General features: G+C 43.4%; 1 pseudogene; it reads right to left on the bottom strand.

Moving 5' to 3' along the window:
- Positions 1 to 119, bottom strand: LOC118610222 (annotated as a pseudogene).
- Positions 120 to 14441: the final 14322 nt, after the last annotated feature.

Raw genomic sequence — 14441 nt, 5'->3', positions numbered from 1 at the left:
CAACTACAGCACCTGGTCTTCCTAGGTGGTCTCCCATCCAAGCACTAACCAGGCTCAACCCTGCTTAGCTTCCAAGATCAGACGAGATCGGGCACATTCAGAGTGGCATGGCCATAGGCAAATATTTTTAAGCCTTCCTTATTTTTCTGGACCAAGGCTTACGAGGGTGGCTAACTGGGGGTTTTGCAATCTCAAAAGCACTTGTGTCAGCAGCCGCTCCACTCAAAGTTCTCAAAAGTACTACAGAAAATTGTGGCCCGGGGTTTCAACTATAAAGGTAACTGCAGCTGGTGGAAAGGCCCTTCGTCTGTTGCTGTCTGATCTGCTCCTTGCCTCCCCTGCTCAGCCCTGCACGTCAGGGTAGCTGCCCCTGTCGCCCCTCTGTTTTCAGCCTTCTGGGGGCTTCTGGCTTCCGGTCGGGTTTGGCTAATGGGTGGAAACAGAAGCCAGATGATTTCTTCCCCTCCCTCCCTATATTGGTGGCCTCTCTTTTATGGCTCCACATCCCAGTTGGGTGCACTGTGGCCTCAGCTTCTGCCATATGGCTCTGGTTCCTTGTCTCTGAAAACGTCATCTACTTCCTTTGTTCCCAGCTTCCTCCCTGGGGAGAAGGGGGCCAGAGGCTTCCAGCTGTTGTTGATCTCTGGGTAGCCTAACCATTCCCATTTGGCTTCTCAGCGCTCTCATCACCTGCACACCAATCCTCTGCATTGAATTGACTCAAATCCTTAGTGTCGTTTCTCCTCTTCTGGTTGGGCCCTGACCGACATAGCTGGGATTAAGGTTTATGCGGCTCATCATTTTATTCCTGCTTTTCTGGATACTGCAGGTGATTCTTAACTGGAAGGTGCCTTAGAGTCTCCCAGGGAACCTGCTGAGGACACCCATGCTCAGGCACCACCCAGCCACACAGAAACAGGATCTCGGCAGGGCGTGTGGTCCGGGCACGCAGCGTGCAGACACGCCCTGGGTGATCCTAGCGAACCCGCCTGACATCATCGTCGAAACCTATTCCAAAACCTTAGAAAGGAACCAGGGGGAAATTTATTCCAAAATTGATTTACTAACAATATTTAACAACCGCCTGCGATCCTTACATAAACATAGATGTCAAAGAAGAAACACTTAAAAGTCAAAGTAAGTGCTAAAACCTTCTGTAATCGGCGCTGATCAAGACTCAGCCTGTGGGGCATTAACCGGTGATTACACAACCAATTACTTGATGAGAGTTGGCTTCGAGTCGAGCCTGGCATCTCACTGCAGGTGGCACACCTGTATTTTAATAGTACATTCACCCAGACAGATTCATATGGGCAGGCATACACACGCCCTGTTTTTTTTTTTCACCCTCTTATGTAGTTAGTGCGTGAACATGAAAACAGTATTAAAAAAAGGGTGTGTAGTGAAAAGTGGGTGGCACTTAACCTCCCCTATCGCCCCCAGTTTCCTTCCCAGGAAGCAACGATCATGACCGTGTTCTTGTCCATTTCCCCCCCAAATTATATTATAATGCAAACAACATTCTATATTCTGCTTTCATGTGTGTGTGTGTGTGTGTGTGTGTGTGTGTGTGTGTGCGCGCGCGCGCGCATAACAATCTTGGAAAATATTGCTTATAAGTGCATCTAGATTTGCCTTATTGCTTTTGGAAGAGTTCAGTTTTCCACTGTATCTGCTAAAATTTACTTAAATAATCCCTATTAATGGACATTTAATTTGTTTTCATTTTTTTTGTTATTACAATGCCACAACAAATATCTATGTCTACATCTGTATCTATAGCTGCACATGAGAGAATATATCTGTAGAATAGTTTCCTAAAATAGAATTACTAGGTCAAAGAGTATGTGCATTTAAAACCTTGACGTACTCCAAGGGGTTGTACCACTTAGAACTCCTGTCAATAACTTGTAAGAACACTTGTTGCAACAAGAAATCACATAAGGAAACAGAGATATTGAGCTCACAGACCTTGGACTTAGAGAGGATTTCAAAGGCAAGGGAAGTAAAAGTAAAAATAAATGGATGGGACTATGTCAAACTAAAAAGCTTCTGGACAGCAAAAGAAACCATCAACAAGGCAAAGAGGGAACCACCCAAATAGAATATATTTGCAAACGACGCCTCCGATAAGGACCTAATATCCAAAACATATAAAGAACTCATACAACTCAACCAAAAACAATCCAATTAAAAAATGGGCAGGGGACCTGAACAGACACTTGTCCCAAGAAGATATACAAATGACCAAGAGACACATGAAAAGATGCTCAACTTCACTATTAGGAAAATGCAAATCAAAACCACAATGAGATACCATCTTATACCTGTTAGAATGGTCATCAATAGGACAAGTGTTGGAGAGGTCACGGGGAGAGAGAAAGAGCCCTCATACTCTGCCGATGGGACTGCAATTTGGTACAACCATTATGCAAAACAGTATGGAGGGTCTTTATAAAACTAAAAATTGAATTACCATATGATCCAGCAATTCCTCTCTGGCTATTAACCTCCAAAAACCTAAAAACATTTATCCACAAAGATATATGCACTCTGATGTTCATGGCAACATTATTCACAGTGGCCAGGACATGGAAGCAACCGAAGTGTCCTACCTACATAGATGATTGGATAAAGAAGCTGTGGTACATATATACAATGGCATATTACTCAGCCATAAGAGATGAAATGCTGCCATTTGTGACCACAGGGATGTATATTAAGATAATCATGCCGAACGAAATAAGACAGAAAAAGTTGAAAATCATGTGATTTCACTCATATGTGGGGTATAAAACTGAAAGCAACAAACATAACGAACAAACAGAGGATCATGGACACAAACTATGGATTAGTGGTTACCAGAGGGGAGGGACGAGGTAGGTAGAGGCGAAAGGGGTCAAATATTTGGTGACAGAAGGAAATTTAACTTTGGTTGGTGAACACACAGTGCAATATATATTCGACATACTGTTGAATCGTACACTTGAAACTTATTTGATTTCATTAATCGATATCACCTCAATAATTTTTAATTAAAAAAATTAAAAAATAAAAGTTGCGTCCTCAAACCAAGAAAAAAAAAAAAAGAATACTTGTTTTCTACCTTCTTACTCAGGCAGTGTTATCAGGTTTCTGATCTTTGTCAATTTGATGGGTTAAAAATGCTCTGTGGTAAATTTAATTTGCATTTCTCTGATTATGATACAGGTCTGAATTTAAGCAAACAAACGCGAATTCTTAGCACCCACCTCTAATGAGGTAGAACAGTGCAGTTGCGGTCTGTGTAATTATTGACTCTGATGGAAGAGGTTCAAGTTTAACGCGTAGATGACAAAGACGACACTTTATTACAATGTCGGAGGGTGACTCTGGAGGTACGAGTGAGCTTGCTGGGACCCCCTGCATGTGAAAAGTTAGCATGTAATGCTTTCGCCTCTGTGTTTTTAAATGGTGTTGATAACATGCCAAAGACGAAAATGAAAGCAGATACTGGCTGGGCTGTTAACTCCCCTGGTGACACTGTGGTTTGAAAACCCCTGACCTAGTCCTTCCTCATTTTACAGAAGGAGAAACTGAGGCCCGTCCCTTGTGGGAATCCGAAGCTTTTGGTGGAAATTTGAAAAAAAAAATTTAAACTTTTTTTGAACACCTTTTTATATTCTTTTATTCTGAGAGTTTAAGACTCACAAAAAAGTTGCAAAAATACTACGGAGCATTCTCCTTCCAGCGATAAAGTCATATTCTTTTTGAATTGCCAAAACTTAAACACTCTTTACCCATCCAAGTTCATAGACCATTCAGAAGGTAGTCCATATCATGATTGTACTGATGATAATCCAGATTCTCATTAAAATGTCCCTGAAAGTAATTGTGGCCATACTTGGCACCGAAATCAACATTCCCCAAAATACAAAGCTTCAAAATCCTAGAAACTTATTTCTCATTCTCAGCAGTCTTAGCTTCTAAAACCCATAAAAATTTTCTAAGTGTCCAGAGTGATAAAGATATCTTTTGTTCTGTTAATGAAGTGACTTTTGGAAAGACCTAGGCAACCAAAGGAGCGGCTGGTTTCCAGGGGAACCGAACCCTGGGCGGACCAAGTTGGAACTTTAGATGTCACCCTTCCCTCCCGTTTCCTTCCCCTCTTCGATGGAGTGGGCTGGAAATTGAGTTTAATCAATAATGGCCAATGATTTAATGAACCAAGCTCATGTGATGAAGTCTCCACAAAAAACAAGAAGGACGACAGGTTTCAGGGAGCTTCCCGGTTGATGTTCCTCTGAACCCCGTGAGCTGCTCCAGCAAATTAACTGAACCCAAGAGGGGATCCTGGGACCTGTGATCTGTAGACATTTTCAGAAACACAGGTGACAACCGGGATGTGCTGCTGGCTTCCGAAGTTGTGGGGGAGGGTAGTCTTGTAGGATGGAGCCCTACCTGTTTCCAGGTAGACACCGTCGGAATTGAGCAGAGTAGTAGGACACCTAGCTGGTGTCGGAGAATGGCTTGGTGTTGGAAAAAACACACACGCATCGGAACACGTGACCAGGGTCGATTCTGTAAGACGTGGAGGAAATCGACCGGAGCCTTCAGAGAAAGGCTTTCCACCCAGAAAAGAAAGAGGCATGTGAAAAGAAAGTCCTTTCCTACCCTCACGGCCGTTTTCATCTTCCTTGCTCGGGGTGCTGCCAGGAGTGGACCTGGTTTCTGGGGCGGCAGCAGCCACCTCGTAGACAGAAGGTGGCAAGCTGCGGGGAGGGAGCCAGGATGCTGAGGTCGGAGGACAGCCGAAACAAAAAGAACCTGTGTTCTTGCTGATATTACAGAGCTGTGAAAATTGTTCTGGGCCTGCCCACCTTTCGACTTCTTATTAAATATAAAAATAAATGTCCTTATGATTTAAGCCCATTATCTCCAACTTATCCACATCAGGATGCATGATTAAAATTATAATAATTGTTCAGCACATTGGGTAAAATCACAGAAAGTTTGAGACATTGATTTAGAGGCTGGTGAAAGAAATTAATCATATTTCTTCATTTCTTTAAACTGTAAAAAAAATAAATAAATAGAAAGTTTCAGAAAGTAAATGTCACGATTTTACAAAACTTCTTGTTACAAAGATCAGATTTTTGCGTAAGAAACTCGCGTTTGCTTTCACAGGCAACTTTCATGTGTCAGGTTTTAAACTTAAAGCGGCCACATGCAATTTCTGTTCAGGGCTTTTTAATGATGATCTTGTCACGTACTTGGTAGATACAATCAGTGAAAACCTTTGTTAGCACAAAGTGGCCAAATAAAAATATAAAACTAGCCTTTAAAACCACCTCTCAGAAATTTCCAGCACCAACATTTAATTTAAATAGCAAGCATTTCCTTTCCTGAAATCAGTAAATCTCGGAATTCCTTTATGGTGCTACAAATGACATTCAAGTCCAATCTGACTCATAGATGACATAGCGTGCGTTTCGCAGGAATGACGAAACTCTCACTTGCAACTCTCACTTGCGTCTCTCAGGGTCGTGGTTCTAGCAATCCCGTGCTGGTGGCCCGAGTCCGCTAAAACGGTATGGCCGAGAAGGTGGAGAAGCAATCAAGTTACCTAAAGACAGAGATCAGCACCACGCTACCTGTGAGAGGACCAGCTGGAGTCCCAGCCAAATCCCCCAAAGACCCCCACGTTGGTGGGCTTGGGCGCCATGCTCCTTGGGCATCTATCTGGAGCACAAACTCCCACAAGCAGCTCCAGGGCGTGTGGCAGCCGGGGATGCTGCCGCTGACTCCTGAAATCGACGTTCGTCTGGTGGCACGCCTTCCTGGTCACGTGAGGCACATCATGCATCATCGGTGCTGCTCGTGGAGGACCCAAAGGAAGCCTGATGGTGCTTTCCGGTGTTGAGGGTCCACAGCTTTGGTATTTGTCAAGGCGTTTTGTTTTCGTTTGGTTGGTTTGTTTTGCGGCTGTTCTTCCTGATGAGAGCAATCCGAATTTTTACTGGCTTTAAGCAAAGAAAGGCCTTTCTGAGTCTAACTTTAAGGATGGCATTATCAGGAATGGCTTCCTCTCTCTTTCAGCTCTGATTTAGAAAAAAAACGTATTTCCTCACATTGACTTTTTAAATTTAGTTTTAACTTGTATCTGTGTTATAAAGGCACATAGCTGAGAGGGTTAAAAAATTCCAGGAACAAGAGTGATCTCCAGACCCTATTTCCCAGGCCCCGGAGGAATTATGTTTAGATAAATATTCAGTGTTTACATTGTGTAAAATACTAGTTGCAGCCGATCCACAGTAAATTCTGATTACTCTTCCTGTTGTGCGCAACTTTTTGTTTTCGTTAGAGTTCAAAAATTTCCTGTTCTGTGTACTAATTCATCTGAGAGTCGCTGCCGGTTGTGTGAATCTCTTCTCGATGTATTTGAACACCTGGTGATTTCTAACTGTTTCAACTTGTGAGGCGAGTTCTTCGTTGTGGACTGAGGCAGCGGAACAGCCATTGTTTTGGGATGTTGTCTTCACCATCATCCTGAGAATTTCTCATGTTTCTTCCTCAGGGCAGATTCTCTGGTTCTATAGATCTTTTGTCTGCAACTGCTTATTTTTTTGTTTGTTTGTTTTTTTGTTTTGTTTGTTTGTTTGTTTTTGGTGTACTGGATTCCTCTAACAAAGTATAAGGGGGGTATATTTAAAAATTTAACATGTATGTCTTCATCCTTTATTGATAATCTGGGCTTAAAAGTCAAGGCTGGGTAGAATATTACGCTGAGCAGTGGAAAGGAACAAATTACTGATACCTGTAAAAATTTCAGTGGGTTTTTAAGGCATTCTCTCGAGAGAAGCCTGTCTCCAAAGGTTACATATGTATGAATCCATTTATGTGACATTCTTTCAAAGACAAAATGATAGTGACAGAGAACAGATCAGTGCTTGCCAGGGGTTTAGGAGGAGGGGAGGGTTTGACTACAAAGCGGTGACATGAGGGATTATTTTGGGGTGAGGAAATGTTCTGTCTGTATCTTAACTCTGGTGGTGGTCACCCCAATCTATACGTGTGTTAAAATTCGTAAAATTGTACACTGAAAGGAAAGAAATCTCACTGTATAATAAAATAAAAAAAACCACTCTAAGTTAAAATTATAGTTAATTCTCGTTATTCAGAATTGTGTTCTATAGTCGCCATGACTATCAAATTAGGGGATACTGAACCCTGGCTCCTAGGTGAAATGCAGGGTTGGGTTTCTTCCAACCTCTGGTGGTGACATTTTTATCAATCCATCAGTCTATTACCGTATCTTATGTGTGTTTCTGTTTAAAGACACCTTATTTAATATATATTGCCTATTGATTAGCATTGAACTCTCTGGCAACAGGACTGTTACTTATGTCTGAACGAAGCTCGTCTTCCACGCCATGTTCTCCATTAGCATATCCAGGCTTCCTGCCCCTGGAAGCACTAGACAGCCCCCCAACTCTGTGTTCGGGGGCCATTGTAAGCAGTTTGAAATCACTAACAAAAAATACAAAAAAATGCAAAAAATGTATCACTAGATAGACTGTGAAGGGGATGCTTGCTTGGAGTATGAGAGCTGAAACGGGAAGGCAGAGTGTCGCCTTGGTTGACCACAGCCACGTGTGCGTGGCTCACATTTTTCGGCACTCTGCACGTGTCCCTGAACGAACAGGAAAACATCTTGAGTATTCATTTCCACATGAAGAACGAATGTTAGTGAGCAGGTAAATTCCAAATACCGCATCTGTGAATAACAAGGATCAGCCGTAATTGTTCTCAGACATTTGACGGCGTTATTTTATCGTCCGTGAGTTTCCCGTGTTTCTGATGATATGCCTGATGCCATTTTCATTGTCGTACTTTTAGATGAAAACTTTGTTTTTTTCCCCACCAGCTTTTAGCTACCTTTCCTTGTCCCTTAGTAACTTAAATGTAATGGTGACATTTATTGATTGGGTCTAACTCCACTCATTGCATGGGGTACTCATATCATTCCCGCCATTTAACACTCATGTCCTCTGACCTGAGTCTTGGGAAATTTCACTGAATTTTTTTCTTCCCTTCTGCTTTCTCTGTTCTCTGTCTAGAGCTCCCGATATCCGGAGTCGATACTCCTGCACGTTTTCTTATTTATCGTTTCTCTCCAAATTCTATGTCTTGGTCTTTTGATCTCCTTTCTGGGAGATTTCCTCAATGGTATCTTTCAAGCATTCTAATTAGTTTTTGAAATTCAGTACTCATTTTGAATTTCTCAGGACTTTTCCTCGTTATCTGAATTTTTAAAAATGGCGTCTGATTCTTTTCTCGTGAGGGCAGCATTTTCTTTGATCTGATCGCATTAATGCTACGGGTGGGGGGGGGGGGAAGGATTTCCTTTGTCCCTACAGTTCTGGTTTTCTCTGTGTGCCCTGCCTCTTCTCTGGTTGGCTGTTTTGGCCTCTGTCATTCAGGCTTCCTCGAAGGCCTTGCGCTCCTTGGCGTCCACGCTCGTTCTAGAAAGAGGCACTAAAGAGCTGACTGGCCGGCTGAGAGCGTGGGGGTGGGGGTGGTGGCCGGCCAAACCTGAGCATCAGTGTAGGTGACCTGGCTGGGCGTTGTCATTGCCCAGCCCCCAACTCCCTAATCCTTTCTACACCAGGCACATTTTCCAGAGAGTACTTGCCCACGTGCCCGCCTGGAGGATGTCAGCCTTCTTGCCTGTGTGGTCTTGGAAGGAGGTAGAAGAGGGAGGTTGGAACCCTTCCCCTGTCCCCTTGGTTTTCAGGTGAGTCCCATGCCTGAAGCTCCCGGTCTGGGGACCCTCTCTCTCATCCTCTCAAAAGCATAAATTTTGGTCCTTTGAACAGGTTCGGAGAGAGTCGAATGCCCAATGAGGCATGGGAGAGGGAGTCTGGGAATCTAACTCTTCCTTAGATTTTCAGACACTCTCTCTGTTTTCTGCCACACTCTCACCTCTATCTTGCAGAAGTATCTGGTGCCACTAATTCCTGAGCATCCCCAGGGCTCTGCAGGGCACGCTGGCTTCTTTTTGGCCTTTCTCACTGCTGGCTTGCCTAGTCTGCTCATTCGGTTACTGTTTGTTCACCTGCTTTGCGGCGTTAGAAGGTAATTTTCAAAAAAGGTAAGATCCCGACTCTCATACGAACAGAAACATGAACATACTTTAAAGATTTTATTCAACTTCTTAACAAGGAACCCGTGAGCTGTTGTTAGATGCAGTTAAAAGGAGTGTCCAAAGAAAAGAGATATTTACAGACTAGAAATATTGAAATGAATATGCAAATAGAGGTGTATTAGTTTCCTACTGCTTCTTTAACTAATTTATTAACACATTAAGTGGCTTATTATCTTAACAGTTCTGGAGGTCTGAAGTTCTAAAATCAGGGTGGCAGCAGGGCCGTTTCTTTCTGGAGCCAAGCTGGTCTCCTGTTTCCCATTTCTGGTCCTGTGATAGTCGGAGCAATGCCCCACCCCCCCACCTCCTAAGAGGTGACTTAGACCAACGCCATGTCCCGATTCCTGGGAACTATAAACCTGTCACCTTACATGGCCAAAGGGACTTTACAGATATGATTAAATGAAGGATCTTGAAACGATGGGGGTGGGGTGGGGCCGGTTTCCGGGATTGTCTGGCTGGGTCCGATGTGATCACAAGGGTCTTCGTAGAAGGAAGGCAGGAGGGTCAGAGTAAGAGAAGACGCAGGGGCAGGAGAAGGGAGAGAGAGATTTGAAGATGCTGCTGCCTGTGAAGATGGAGGAAGGGGCCGAGTCAAGGAGCACAGGCGGCCGCTAGGGGCTGGAGGAGGCCCGGAGAGCCTGGCGAAGGACCACAGCCCTGCCAGACAGCTTGGCCCTAGGACTTCCGACCTCAAGAATTAGAAGATAAGAAGCCACTAAGTTTATGGCGCTTTATTATAGCAGCAGTGGTAAACTGATACACTTCTATGTGCACGTCGTTCCAAGGTTCCCGGCCTGTGAACATGTCTGTTCTCTGAATTCTCCTTCGAACTAGTTCTAACATCTCCACAAACAATCGGACGCCTTGAGGTTAGCCCGGTGAGGCTAAGTGTGAACTTCCGACCTCCAGGGAAGTAAGGCAATACATCTGCATTGTTTCAAGCCACTAAGTGTGGGGTCATTCAGGACAAGCCGCAAGAAGAAGCTTCTGTTTGGGGATGCAAAGAGAATTTTAGGGCCCGCGCCCAAGACGAGCAGGCTGGTGTGGAGAAGGGCGTGACTCGCTCACTCCCCTACTAAATGACGACAGGAAGCCCGGACTAGAAGCAAGCTTTCCTAGTTTCGGGGTCGCTTATGTGGCTTTGGAAATGTGTTCAAGTCCCCAAACCCCTGCGAACGTAACGGAAATTTAGCGACGAGCGTGAGCAGCACAGGCCCTGTCGGGTCAGCGTCGGCGTCTGATTACAGAACAGAAGAGGTTCTGTCGCCTCCCAGAGCCGCGGGGAGCAGAGTCAGTGTCAACGAGACCACGGCCAGGAGGTGACAGAGATGGGGGCGGGTAGAGTTAGGCGGCAACGTCACCGGCTGCCACCTCTTTTCCCACGTTGCAAAGACGACTTCGCGGCTGAACGCGCACGACTCGCATCTTTTTTGATTTCCACCGGACTTCGCCATTTCACCATTCACTTCGTTTATTTATTTATATTTTTGTTGGCGGATATGCGACATATTCCTACCCCCCCCCAAAAAAAACCCACCTTATTCAGCACCTTATTTGGTGCCATTACTCCTCAGTCCCGTGTCCTAGCATATTTGGCTCAAGTTTTAAAAAGTGATGGGGTGGGGGGGGGGTGAGGCGGGGGTGGCTTTGGAGTCGCCACTGGGCCGACAAGGTCCAGAGTGAAAAGGAAAAAGAGAAGTGAACAGAATCGGCCTAGAAGATTTCGGCAAGGTCTCAGAATGGCTCATTTCTGGCCTAAGTCCCACATATTTATTTATTTACTTTTCTCGGAGGCCTCCTACTTGGGAAATGGCTAAAGAGACACATGAGTAATCTACTTTAGGGCCTGGCCTCTGCTGCGGGTTGAATATTGTGAACGCCCAGAAAGATATGCTGAAATCCTGACCCCTGACCCTTGTGACGGTGACTGTATTTGTCAGTAGGGTCTTTCACAGAGAGCTAAGTGACGATAAGATTATGCTGGAGTAGGGTTGGCCCTTAATCCAACATGCCTGGTGTCCTTCTCAGAAGAGAAGAGATGCAAACAGACAGACAGACAGACAGACAGACACATAAGGAGAATGCCGTATGAAGACAGGCAGAGATTGGAGTGATGTAACTATAAGCCAAGGAACACCAAGGATTGCCAGCAACACCAGCAGCTAAGCCGAAGGCACAAGACGGATTCTCCCCTACAGCCGTCAGAGAGCACAGGGCCTGCTGGCACCTCGATCTTGGACTTGCGGCCTCCAGAACTATGAGAGGATACATGCTGCTGTTTTAAGTCACTAAGTTCGTGGTACTTAGTTACAGCAGCCCTTGGAGACTAATACAGTTTGCCAGTCATCACCACGTTGGCACTTGCGGCTGGCTCATTCTTTGCTGCGGGGGCCGTTCTGTGCATCGTGAGGTGCTCTATTTACGATAGAACCGCGTGTGGCCACTGAGCCCTTAAAATGTGGCTCATCCAAATTGTGGTGAAATCTGCTCTAAGTGTGAAATACACACCAGAATGTGAAGATTCAGTATCAAAAAAAAAAAAAAAAAGAAAGAAAAAAGAAAATACCCAGTATGAAAGATCTCATTAATTGATTAGATGTTGAAATGATATATTTGACTATAATGGGTTGAATAAAATGTATTGGCAAAATTATTTCACCTGGTCATTTTTGCTTTTGTAGAAGTGTAGCTACTAGAAAAATTAAAATGATGGGGCAGATGGAATTATACTTTTACTGGACAGAGCTGGTTTATAGCCTCGCACCCATCATCGGTCATTGGCTTTCCCTGACCCCAGGTGCAACTTCAGAAGCCTGAAGTGGAAAAACAGCCCAAGTGCTTGTCTATCTGGAGCAGGAGCATAGTGGGGGGGGGGGGTCTTTGTGCAGGAAAATGGGAAGGGGTTCACAGGGCTATGGTGGTATACTCACATCATCTGCTATGATCTGTCCAATGCTTGTCCTATGACTTGGTTAGGTTTTCATTTATATGAACTTCTTCTGAAACAAAATGTCATCACGAGCAATGATATCGTGGCCTCTCAGGCTTGGTGCGCTCGTGATATTTGTTTCTACAATACCTGAAGACAAACACAAACCTGTTAAAATAGCATCATATTTATCTCTTATTCCATCAGTGGTACCTATTTTGGAACGTGCTGGCAGAAACCACTGTTTGCTAATTCTCAGCGAAGGAATTCTGTTAAAAGGATAGTCAATCATTCTCTGATATGTGTAATTAAGACTTTTCTTCTCTTTGATTTTATGAAGCCATTTGAATTTTTCCGACATGTTACTTTGATACTTAATGCAATGTTTATGCAACAATCATAAAAATTAATTGTCTTCCTTTGTGAAACTATTTAAAATCCCCATCGTTGGCCTGCCTTGTTGACATGTGCACGTTAAAGTATGACTATGTGACAATAATAATTTTATGACAATGAATAAATATTGAATTAATCGTTAAAATAGTAATTTGTCTGCTTCCTTTTTAATACGTATAATTATTAAATTTTGGGAAGTGTACAAAAATTATTAAGTATATTGTCAGAGCTGAGGTTTGACCTCTGAAGTGATGTTTACATTTTCTTCTGAAATGTGTTATTTGGGAGTTTCCTTTTTGTCAGGGTCTGTTACTGGGTACTCAACAAGTTTTTGGGAAATTCCAGACTATGTCTTAGATTTCAAAACAGCGGCTGTCAGGTGTCAACGGCAACGGAACTTTATGTTCATGAAAACTGTGTGGGTTTCTTTTCGCGGTGGGGGGTTACTTTGTTTTAGGTCGTGCGAAAGATCGTACCACCTTCTAATTTTGTTTCCCATGTTATCTACGCAGCTAAAACTGGGAAGCACATGCGCTTCTTTTCATTCTTTAAATATTACCTTAAGTGCATATCCTCAGACAGTCCTCGGTTTAAGCTTCACGTTTTGGGAAGTGTTCTCTGCCATCATCTCAGAGGGTAGAAAGAGGTGAACTGAATGTCTCTCTCTTTTGTAATTACACTTCGCTTATACCTTTTACAAAAATAATTTTTCATATGTGTTTTTTCACGGTACTCCTTAATTGGAAATGAATTTGGCGAAAAGCATTGCAGATACTTAAAGGGTGTGCGGGTAGAAATGCAGGCTCTGCCAGGTAGAAGAGGTTTATTGCCCAGCTCCTTTCTGCTGTAATATGGTAGCATCGCAACGTTTCTTAGTACGCATTACAGGGAGCAAAGTTCTGCACGATTCTCCCAAAGGCCTGGGGAATGCAGGACGATCAGAGCTGTTCAGTGTGGCTGTTGGCAGAGCCCAGAGCCCGCCGTCTGTTCTCGAGGCCTTCACGGATCCTTGGATCGCCACCAATCTCCTGGGAGTGCTTTGGGCAAACCACTCCTCTCTGCCAGGCTAGGACTTGCCACTGAGTGCTGAGCTGTCTTTCTTTCCCTTTTTCTCTCTTTCCTTCCTCCTCCTCCTCCCACACTTTCCCTTTCTAGAAGGCAGAGTTGGGATTAGGATTAGGGAGTCATGCAAGTAAAGGGGTGGATCTTGTCCTTATTTAAATTTTTGACATTTGCTCATCATAGGTTGTTTTTGTTTTTTGTTTTTTTTGGCATTAATTTTGATTTTTAAAAATATTGCGCCGAAATAGTATTCATTTTGATTACTGAGCGTTTTGGTGCCACCTTAAATTTTTCACTTGAGGTGAGTGCTTCACTTGGCTCTCCCTAACCCTGGCCCTGTTTCCAAATTCTTTCCTGATAAATTGAAATTAATGAGGCTCAGTCTTGATAAACCTTGATAATTATTGAATCTGTGTAATGAGTATATGGGGCGTCATACTGTCTGTGTCAAATTGTGTGTTTGAATTTTCTCCAATGAAAAATATTTACAAATATAATCCAAACACATATATATGTAATAAAGAAAGCTTTGTGGTATTGCTTTGTATATTATATATAACCATAAGTGTCAATAATAAAATTTTTCTTATGTTAAAAGTCTATGTTTATATTGCAACTATTTGGAAAATATTTTTCCAAGCACTGTAGAAAAGATTAGAGTTACTCTTAAATCTCATTTTTCAGAGAATCACTGATATTTTTATGTATTTCTGTTCCATCTTTTGCCTGAGAGTGTGTGTGTGTATGTGTGTGTGTGTGTGTGTGTGAGAGAGAGAGAGAGAGAGAGACAGAGACAAGACAGAGACAGAGAGAGACAGACACCATTAACAAGAGGCAGATGAGGACATCAATTGGAAAGGCCAT

The sequence above is a fragment of the Rousettus aegyptiacus genome, unplaced genomic scaffold, assembly GCF_014176215.1.
Source record: "Rousettus aegyptiacus isolate mRouAeg1 unplaced genomic scaffold, mRouAeg1.p scaffold_m13_p_12, whole genome shotgun sequence".
Classification (NCBI taxonomy): Eukaryota; Metazoa; Chordata; class Mammalia; order Chiroptera; family Pteropodidae; genus Rousettus; species Rousettus aegyptiacus.
This window is presented reverse-complemented; position numbering and strand designations above follow the sequence as displayed.